General features: G+C 35.6%; 1 non-coding gene across 1 annotated transcript; it reads right to left on the reverse strand.

Annotated features, from left to right (window-relative positions):
- Positions 1-10,858: 10,858 nt before the first annotated feature.
- Positions 10,859-10,965, reverse strand: LOC119629442 (U6 spliceosomal RNA). Its single transcript, XR_005245425.1, has one exon. It is a non-coding gene; the product is annotated as a U6 spliceosomal RNA (small nuclear RNA).
- Positions 10,966-11,501: the final 536 nt, after the last annotated feature.

Below are 11,501 nucleotides of genomic sequence, written 5' to 3' on the forward strand. Positions count from 1 at the left end.
GTCACACAACACGACTTATTCTAAACACAGCGTGCTCCCGAACTGCAGTCACTACAGCGCAGACGCGAAATACAATTTTCCCCCAAAAACACAACAATTTACAACCTTAACCCTCTGTAATATGGACTATCGCGTAACGCCGAAAGCTGAAGCTTCAAACGTTGTTCGATTTTGGAATTTAAACTTTAAATAGTCAGTATAAGGCTTATTTAGACGGTAAATCTCCTGATAAACGTTTAAAGAAAGTTGGGAAACACATGTCATAGGAAACTCAGTTTGAGGGAGTTTAATGAATGAATAAGCTGTGAATGATGCACTATAGTGGCTTGGGTTGAAATGCGGGCTTATTTCTCTGAGTACATGGTTAATTTTGGAGGTTCGAAATAAAATTTCAACAATATGAATTTAGTTATGTTACTTTTAAATGTCATACAATTTAAGTTATGTCTTAGAATTAACTAGGAAGTTAACATTAGCAAACTCTCAAGTTGAATTGATCCAATCAATTTTTTTTATACGGCACGCAAATGTTTCTATTATCACCATCCTAGAAGTTCTCACTGCGAATCCGTAATGTGTTCCGTCTTGAATTACCATAATTCAAGATACTTGAAACTTCAACCTACGTACGTCTCAAGACTGCTTTCAACCCTTAAATACTAATTAAAATATTCGTGCAATATCGCTAGACTAAATACTACTTATTAAATAAGGAATAGTCACACTAAACTGTCGAAGAAAGTTCATATAGTTCTGATGTTTACGTCTTAGCTACGCTGCAGTGACTACGCCGTAGCAGGCGCTACGCCTCTACAATCGTCGACAATAATTTTTGGCTGCACGGCAAAGCTAAGTGGGTTTCATAGAATTCAAGTAAGCGCCTTATTTCCGAAACTATAAAGTCGATATTTCCATGTCAACTTTATTTGTTTTTCGTGATTTTCGGAATGCGAAAAGTTTCGTCTTTTCAGCCCCAAAACTACAAAGTTTCGAAAGAGCTATTGAGATGCAACTTCAAGCGCATTTAAGTTGAAACCATCTAGTATTGTTAGAATGAAATATGAAAATTGCTTTTATGAAATTATTATTAGCTTTTTTTTATGTTTTGAGCTAAGATGAGCGGACGAGCTCATGGTATATCTGGTTTTAAGCGGTACCGGAGATTATAGACACAACAGAAAGAATTCCAAAACCATCTCGAGACGTGAGGTAGAAATCTCAATTGCATTTTTAACGACTGTCTCAATTTTCAAACTAAAACGCGTGGCTGCCTCTTAATAAAAATGTGTAGGGTTGCGATATCAATCAGTGTGAACTCACAATACATCGCACCATAAAAACTGTTTTCACAATGACTTCTCTTAAGTCGTTCGCTCGCCTGTCAGTATAACTCCGAAAAACTATTAAAGTTCTATGCAAATAACAATAAATTTAGAGCATAATTCTTTTTCGTTCGCGCAAAATTTAATCAACGCAACCCTATTTACTATTGAAGAAAGCAAGTGCGAAAAGTTAAAATAAAAATTGAGTTCCGTACCCATTTCCTTTCGAAGTGCATCCCACAATTATATTTAGGATAACAATTTAAAACAAAATAAGGAGTAATCTGAATTTATAGTGAATTGTGAGTTCGCCCGGGTAGGTACCGCCACCCCGTCTATTTCTGCCGTGAAGCAGCAATGCATTTCAGTTTGAAGGATGGGGTAGCTGTTGTAACTATACTTGAGACCTTAGAACTTATGTCTCAAGGTTGGTGGCGCATTTACGTCGTAAATGTCTATGGGCTCCAGTAACCACTTAACACCAGGTGGGCTGTGAGCTCGTCCACCCAGCTAAGGAACACAAAAAAAACAACTAACAAAAACTAAAGTTTTTGAGTCTCGTAACCCTAAAAATATTCCTGTTATACCATCCGCGGGGCTCAAATTCACGCCCCTGCATCACGCCATCAGTTTAAATCAAGCGCGGTCTGATCTATAGTTCCCTTATGGGCCCCATTAGGACCCTATGACCGAGTCACCACCTCATTAACCCGCAGCGAGGGTGACTTTCATGGGGGATCCGAATTTATTACAAGATTAAACGGAGATAATAAAATTAAAATGTATGAATGAATGCACTTGTTTAATCAATAATAACTAGGAAGGAGATATTTATTTTCCTTCAACTATAATAGCATTGGTATGTTATTATGAAGAAGAATTATAAAAATTCTATCGTGTCGTTAAATTACTGAATTTTCTATTAAATGTAATTTAAAATAGTGTTTTTTTTTTATATTTTTATATTTTATATTTAATTATGTGGAAATTAATCAAACAAGAGGGAAAATAGGAAACATTTCGGTGGGAGAAGAAGATGATTCTATTACTGCATCAACAGACTAAAAGATACTACCTACATTATAGTTACGCGCTGGGGTTCGGGATATATAAAATTCCACCGAAGTATAAATTAAAACTGTATTAGCACTTAGAACACTTAAAACACTTCACCAAACACTTTAAAATTCTCAATCTGCTTCTTCCGCTTTCGCTGTTTCGCTTCGAGTAGTTCCGATTACTCACTAACTGCGTGCCATCTCTGTAACGCTTTTATAGTCGAGACGAAATCCCGAGAATCGTCGAGAATATTCCACAAATTTCGAGTATTGTGTTTCCGTTATTATGACAATAGATGGCGTTGTACTTCTCGAGCGTTCTAGATGCTACTAGATCCTTTAATAATCGTTCAACTATTCGGCGATAGATGGCGTTACTCTTACCGGCGTAAAATTATTATAGCGTGCAGCAGAGAGCTGTGAGAGTCAAAGGTTCACTAACGTCCACATTCGGCACCATACATCATTGTATATTATTTAAAACGAATGCATATGAATAGACTGCGGTGTTCCCGCGGGTCGAGTTTCGTGCAACGTAAAGATAGACCGCTGGCCTCGCTTCTTTTAATATTATATAGGACGGTTCATACGGAACGTCGCGATAAATTCTCTTAACTTGAATAATGCATTGGTGAAATACTTCAAAGATTTATTATGTATTTTACGGGTTTTATTGTGCAATACGCGTGAATTTTTATCATTTTAATTCTCGATAAGTCTCCTTTGGTGTTCAATCGTGGAATTTTATGTTTAATAAATTTTTAAGTTCGATCTCGGGCTTAAAGCTTCAAGAAACCTATGAGTCGATATTTATGGTTAGGATTTTAATGATGTTACTGTGAAAATAGCATGAGAGCACCTGTTTGTTAAGTACGTATTTTAAGTGTACTGAGTATAAAAATTACATATTTTCATCTTAAGCGCGTGTACAGCCTGCGCCTTATCCTTTAAGCCATAACGACATAAGTCATTTATAATTTCCACCATCAACAATCGAAAAATCTGCAATGCTGGCTGAAGATCCTCCCAGGTTTGACAACAACCCTGCCCCTGGCATTGCTGAAGTCTATGGGCGACGGTAACCACTCACCATCAAATGGGCCGTACGCTCATCTGCCTACAAGGGCAATAAAAAAACCTTCGCCCAGTCAGATACCCTCGGCTTTTACCAGAATGTTAGTTCAGCTGCAAATCAAACAACGTCTTCTGTTATATAATTCTGAATTAAATTCAGATGAAATCGCAGACCATACCATGTCTAATTTGACATTTGACGTTTATTTGAACAAATGATAAATACTAAGCATTCAACACAGGTCTTGTTGCACAGAAAAGTTTTGTTTTGCTTTTCGTATGACAGATGTACAAGCGCTCTTCCCATCTGATGCTAAGTGGTAATCGAAATCGATAGCCATCACAAAGTAAATAAAACAAAACTTTTCGTGTACTAATTTGATGCAATTCATCTGGACGCGTTTTCAGTCGACCATTATGTTTTTTTTTCTTAGGTGGTTGTACGAGTTCACAGCCCACCTGGTGTTAAGTGGTTACTGGAGCTCATAGACATCTACAACGTAAATGCCACCACCCATCTTCAGATATGAGTTCTAAGGTAAGTTACAACGGCTTCCCCGACCTTTGAACCAAAACGCATTACTGCTTCACGGCCGAAATAGGCAGAGCGGTGGTACCTACCGACCCGCGGACTCACAAGACGTCCTACCGCCAGTAAAGAAAGTACTAATATTGCCATTTCGTACAATTTTACCAATAACAAATAAGATTCTTAATGTAATTATTGTACTTTTACGCCACTGTCCTTTCTGGTACTGATTCCTATCGTTGAAACCGGAACCCGTGTAAGTTACGTGGCAATAATATCAATTGTTTTGAAAAAGGCAAAAGAAGAAAGCCTTCAGAAGTACAGGCAATGAAATCTTACAATACACTCAGAACGAACTGCGATTGTAAATGAAAAACAATTGAAATAATAGTTCTTAATTCATTTAACTTTTTTCTGTACAATTATAAGCAACGTGAGAAGCTTACCTACGATATGGCCATTCTGTATCGAAGTTTAAATATTCAATTGAGATATATATCTGTGGTGTCAAGAAAGGTGTAAAAAATATAGTTTCGCAATTGTTTTTCGCTTTTGTTAACAAACCAATAAAGAACATTAGTTGAATATTTAAAGATTCAAACTTTTGATTTTATTTAAGATACCACCACCGTGCTGCCTCTTGTTATTGTTCGAAGTCGGATCTTATCTTTCGAACTGTAAAATATAATTTTCAAAATCAATATCAAAATATTCGCAACCAAATTTAAGATAGCAGTCAATAAAGTTTATTTTCATTTAAAATAAAACGAACACCCGGCAGGCTGAGCCCGAAATCGTTAACACTGTCACGAAGTAGTAACACTAAAAGCCCATTAAAATGTAAGAGGACGCGCGGCGATGTAAATAAAAACGGCGGTGCGCGGGCCGTTTCCTTGTACGGACCTAAAAGGGTTGTCAGATCGGAAACTTTTAAATACCGAGAAATAAAAAAAAGACATTCAATATTTTTTGTCTAAAAATTTAAAGCGCCAACACAGATTGGGAGATATTTTCGGGTTTTTTTTTCTCTTAACTGCCCTTCGAGTTGAATTACTCGTTTAAGCTCAGGCACTGGCTGCCAAAGCACTTTAACAGATTTTATCTATCTATAGCTATATATGTAAAAATAAAGAGAACGGCTAGAGCGATTTGGTTAATTTTGGTTTTGAATTATTTTTGGAACTCCAGAGAAGGTTTAAAAGGTAAATAAATATTAAAACGTTCAGAATTAAATAAAAATAACAATATTGTTTTTCCTTTGATGTATCCCCCGTCGAACGGATTCCTTTTGTTTATTTTAAGTTTATTTTATACAAAAGTTTAAGGTTTTATTTATCGATTGAGGCACTACGAAATCTGCCGGGTCAGCTAGTGTTATATAAATATGTCTTTGAGTTTAATGAAAAATGATCCCTAGTAATTTGTAGTAACGTAAAAATCACAGGTCCAAACTAAAAGTTTCAAATAAAATAAGTGAGTCAGAAATATTTTCTTCACTAATACACGAATATGGCAGGACACTGCCATACCGCTGTCTTCCAAAGACTCTTTCCAAGTTTATCCGAAAAAGGAAATGTAGTAGTCGGAAAACACCGTGAAAAATATTTGTCTAAAAATATACTTCCTTACACGTCAAATATTCTTACACGTTCACTAATGGATTCGCGGAATGTTATGGTTAATATTTTTATGTTTACTATGATTTCCGTAATATTTTATAAAAAAAAGAATATATATTGACCTGCTTCCACCATACGTTCACTACTAAATATAGTCGCCCAAATTCATTTCCAAGATGACTGATTGATTGGAAGAGACGTGTAATCCTATACTTTTCGTGGTTGTAATGATAACATGAAACCTCATAAAATACTCATCATTTCTAGTGAATGTTCAACTTTCGAACATATAAGAATATTTCAAAGTTGTAACGTTTTAAAAATATACAATATAATTCAAATTTGAAGAACATACTTTATGAAAACAATTTAGTAAATTCAATTAATAATTTAATTTTTAATAAATATTAGATTACTTAAAAAAATGATAGGTCTAGCAACACCAAAGGACTGATTCTTTAATTATAAAATGCAAATTCGTCGAGATCTGGCAATCAATGCGTCCCGTAGGACGTTTATGGGGTGGAAAGTTGATAGGACCACTAAAATCGTCGGCCCGAACAGCCGGATAAATTAGTTAAGGGAATGCTTCAGACGCGAACGAAATGAGGGATTCCATTCTGAAAGGAAAAGCAATTCGAAACACTCAATGTTTTTTTTTTTATAGCTAGTACCAGAGACAGAAAAGAAGGCATACGCTAATTTTGAGAAATTTTAACCTAAAATCTTGTGTTTTTTTTTAATCTGACCACATTTAAATCGTAAAAATTGTAGCATTGTACAAATGTAAATTAATTACACTAGAGGTCCTGCAGTAGTCGAAATTCGACTATAATTAATTGGAATTGTAAGTTTGTACACTGTTATGATTGTATTTTATACTTCATAATCACAAATTTCACCAAGACTACACTACAAAAAATATTAAAAAAGACAAACAATATTTAATCTCAATTTGACAACAGACGTCAAGAACAAAACTTTGACAATAAATGGTATGCATGCGTGTGTGCGTCAAATACATGGTATGTAGTGTGTGTAATGTTTTCTTTATTGATTTAGTGTATCTTTTAGGCATCATTTAAAAAAAATATTAGCATTGTGCACTTCTTCTCTATATTCTCTATAAGCGTGGTAAATTTCATACTCCTCCGTCCGCGCAATTTTAGTAAAAAGGGATACAAAGTTTTTTGCATCACGTATTAATATATAGATACAACAAATCGATACTTCGAAGTCGTACATTGACCAAAATGGGCAATAGACTACCACCGCCATGGGTCGTAAAATTTAGGATTCGAGTAGTTCCTAATATCGTAATTGAAACAGCATCTGTCAGTGATTACCCAGGGCGTAATGAAATAAGTTTGGTTGGTGCACAAGCGTAACCGCCGCTTAACGATTCAAATCCGCGAATGACATGCAGATGTCGCTTTAATAAAATCGAATCAATGTTCGCTCAGCATCTTTTTACATGAAGCCATGAAGGAATTGATATGGTATGTTGAACGTAATATTTAGACATGTTTAAATTGCCTTTGTAGGCAGACGAGCTTACAGTCCATCTGATGGTGATTGGTTACCATCGCCCATGGCCGTCAGCAGTACTAGGAGTACAGCCAAGCCGCTGCCTACCGTAGCTGCAATAACTTTAAACTTAATGATTCAAACAAGGCCAATCAATTTGAATTTTAATGCCCGCTTGCTGTAGAAGGGGAAAAGGTCGACCGAAGAAGACATGGATGGAGTTTGTGAATGACGATATGAGAGAGAGAGAGGAGTGAATGTTGAGATGATGGCTGATAAAAGAGAATGGAAGAGAAAAATTAGAAGAGTAGTTGAGAGACAATCATATGAAATTAGTAAAACTAGAGCTAATAAAAACTACTACAAAGAATTACAACACCAAGCAAATTTAGAATTCTTAAAACTCAATTATCAAAATTCAATCCAAATAACTGACACCTTAAGATTTAGATTCATTTTATTGCATTTGCGAAACAGTTATTATGAAAATAATTTGACAGAACTACAGACCATCACTAGCAACAAAAAAAAATTTGCTCATTAAACTTATTAAAAAATGGTACTTAGCTAAAACAGTTGTCTTTGTCTATTAAGATGTACCATATCTTTATCTAAATACTAGCGGCCCGCTCCGGCTCCGCTCGGGTCTTTAACAAAAATTTCAACAATACTTACCGTTGTTTAATTTTTTTTAAAATAAGAACACCTATTGCGCTATAACTATAATAGTTGTGTTCTACAAAGTCGTAGTACATTATTTTATTCTATCATCAATAGATTTCGCAGGGCACGCGATGCTGCGATGTAAAGAATATTTAATGTAATATTTTTACACCTTGGGTTACATTATTGGAGTTTTAGTAAGGATCCCTAATTTTTTTCAAAAACGATTATACCCTATGTCACTCGGGAATAGAGTAACTTTCAAACAGTGAAAGAATTTTTCAAATCGGTTCAGTACTTTCGGAGCCTATTCAATAAAAACAAACAAACAAATATTTCCTCTTTATAATATTAGTATAGATAGAAGCCCGCTATAATTATTCGTTTGTTATTCCCAAGACTTTCGGTCGAATTTAATTTGATAGCCAATGAGTTTATTACACAAATTTTCGATCTGAAAGATACGATTTTGGAATTTTGACGACTTTTATTATTAAAACTAATAATCACAATAAAAACTCATTTAATAATAACGTTTTATTATTTTTTTGTTCAAATAGTACACTAATCAAATTTGATAACCAATAAGCTTATCACACGAATTTTTTATTTGAAAAATACGATTTTGAAATTTTGACGACTTTTATTATTAAAACTAATAATCACATTAAAAAACGCGTTTAATAATGACTTTTTTTTTGTTCGATTAGTTAACTAGTCAAACTTGTGCCTATCTTTCAATATATGTAATCTGTAATTACATCCAGATATTTGTGGCTCTTTGTCTTTCAAAAGTAAATCCTACATTCGTACGTCGAACTCATCAGTCTGGGAGGAAAGAGACGACGACGATGCGACATTAGCACCGCCAGATTCGCTAACATCAACATTCCTAATGAAAATCTCGGAAACTCATTAGTCTTCCACATTCAAATATATTTGTGGATGATCATATCTTTTATTTATTTATTTATTTAATATATTTTGTACACACAGCTGTTATAAAAGACACGTCAATAAGGATACAGAGTACAAGGGCACTACTTATTTCATGCTGAAATCTCTTCCAGTAGGCCCGGAAAAGGAAAGAAAAATTAGGAACACAAACCTAGTACATACAGTAAACATTACATATAATAATATATACATATTACAAGATACAAAACAATATATATACATACAAATACACACACACACACACATATATATATATAACATACACACATATACTTACTTTATATTATAATACATTATACAAATCTACCTTCTTAAGTTAAGATCTGAATTTCATATACCCTTTGGCTGGTTTTAATAATATCCGCGTATTTTTGTTTTATTATTACCAATACAGGGAGATGAGCATACGGTCCACCTAACAATGAGTGGTCACCGTCGCTCATGGACGTGCCTAATGCCCAGTCAAATTGCTGCTTACCGTAATACCGTGCTCAGCGATGCTTAACAGCCATTTGTAACAGCCATAATATATTTAATATTAAATACGATGAGTGCATAATTACAAATGGTCGTGATCTCATAGTGAGCACCAACATTTCTAAACACTGACCTAAAAAATTTCAACTTTTTTGAACGATTTCACTTGAGTCCACAGCACTCTGCCTATTTCTGCCGTGAAGCAGTAATGCGTTTCGGCTTAAAGGGTGGGGCAGTCGTTGCAACTATACTGAAACCTTAGAACTCATATTTTAAAGTCGGTGGCGGCATTTACGTTGTAGAGTCCACCAGAGCACCAGATGAGCTGTGGGCTCGTCCAGCCAACTAAGCAATAAAAATAATAAAAAATTTAAATACAACCTCCCAACCCAGCCACGAAGTAGTCGTTCATTTCGGTTCGTCAATACCTCAAACAGCCTAAAGTAGTTCAAATTACATGGCTCTCAGTCAGAACCAATAAGCGTATCTGAATGAAACTAAGCGAATAGTAAAAAATAGAATTTTAAGTGCACACTTAGCATATTTCCCTGTTAAAATTATTAATTAATTCAAAATTTTCGCTATTACAGGTTTTACATTTATTAACACAGAATATCTGTCGTCGTGTTTTGTGGGTATAATTATACAGGTATTCGCGATAGACCCCCTACTAAAGTATCGTTTGTTGTTTAAAATTTAATAATATACATATTTTATTTATCTTGAACTAAAGTCACCGATATATTTATTTGAACTTGCTTTTATTCGCTTAATTGAATATAGGGAAAGAGCTGATAATTGTGAATAGTATACTTCAATTACAGGCTAACTTGGATAATGCGGTAGCAGCACATAGGATCACGACAGCTGACCAACTGTTACAAATATTCCAAGAACACTGTAGTAATTGTTATATTTAATAGTAGATGTGAGAAAGGAGTGTCCGTAAAAGACTTCGGCGAACTGTGTGAAAAAGGAAATGTAAGAGAAGGGTCTGAGTACAGAGATGACATATGAAGATATGTTTCGCCGACCCTACATGGTGGGGTAGGGCAAGTCGAAGAAGAAGAGTGATTGTTATATATAACTAACCGCTCTCCTACCCTTTGAATCGAACCCATGACTGTCTAACTATCTAGATAAATAAGCAGAACGGTGGCACTAAGTTGTTCAAGGTCACAATGCACCCACCATCAGGATCCACTATTTAATTTTTACTACATGATCCTTATTTACTATCCTTCACAACATAGATATTTTTTTTGTAGCCAAAGAATTTGAACTCCGACTAAATCGCAGAATTAAAATGTACAAACTAAAACATATAAATCAATAAAAAATGCACTTCATTCGAGGTTATCAAGCTAGGATTCTCTCCTGTACTATACATAATAATATGAGACAACACAAGTTAAAAGTAGACATGTACCGTCCGTGGGGGTCGTCGCGCCCCGAGGGCGCGGAGCGTGCCTCGAGGAAACCCCTCTGCCCGGGCTGAATCTCCCTGTCTAATAGGGCAGGGGTGGAGTACTGCAGGCTGGAGTTGAGCAGGATTGAGAGCGTTGGATGAGACTCTCCAACGGTCCAGCCACTGGGGCAGTAAATCCAAAAGCCTCTGCATCCTCATAATGGAAAAATGTGGAACGCTTCACGATTTTGCGTGTCATCCTTACGCAGGGACCATGCTAATCCTCTCTGTATCGTTCCAATTTTAGTATATGTACTGCCGAAGCAAGTACGACCTGTACCAAATTACTTTTACAAAGATACTAACATGGTCCAAGAACCCAGAACTCTTGTTATTATAGTAAGCGTCACTAACCTCACGACCACTGAAGTGATACAATAATCCGGCAACGGATATTCCAAAAATTACATACTAAATGTTACGCGAGCTAATTTCGAATCGAGTTCACTTAGTAGCTCTATGACTTGTAGTGAGTAAATATTTGTCTATACCTGACCATCGGAGCTCGTTAGCTTGCAAAATAACCGCGCCATTATCCGAGCACGCCCGTTCGGGAAGTGGACCGAGTGGATGGCAAACAGTTGCTTACGTCACAACCGAAATATCCAAAATATGGAAATTCACATTCACAATTTATGGCTTCCGTTTATTTATTGGTTAAAGTGATAGTTTATGTAAAATGTTTGAAGGCAATCGACAAAGGGAAGACCTTCCAGCGATCAGGTGATACTTCTCGGTGGACCGACGATTTGAAGGTTGCTTGCTCTTCGGAACTGGAATGTTTTTGGGTTTACCTTGAAAATATGG

This window comes from Bombyx mori, chromosome 13 (assembly GCF_030269925.1).
Source record: "Bombyx mori chromosome 13, ASM3026992v2".
NCBI classification, from domain to species: domain Eukaryota; kingdom Metazoa; phylum Arthropoda; class Insecta; order Lepidoptera; family Bombycidae; genus Bombyx; species Bombyx mori.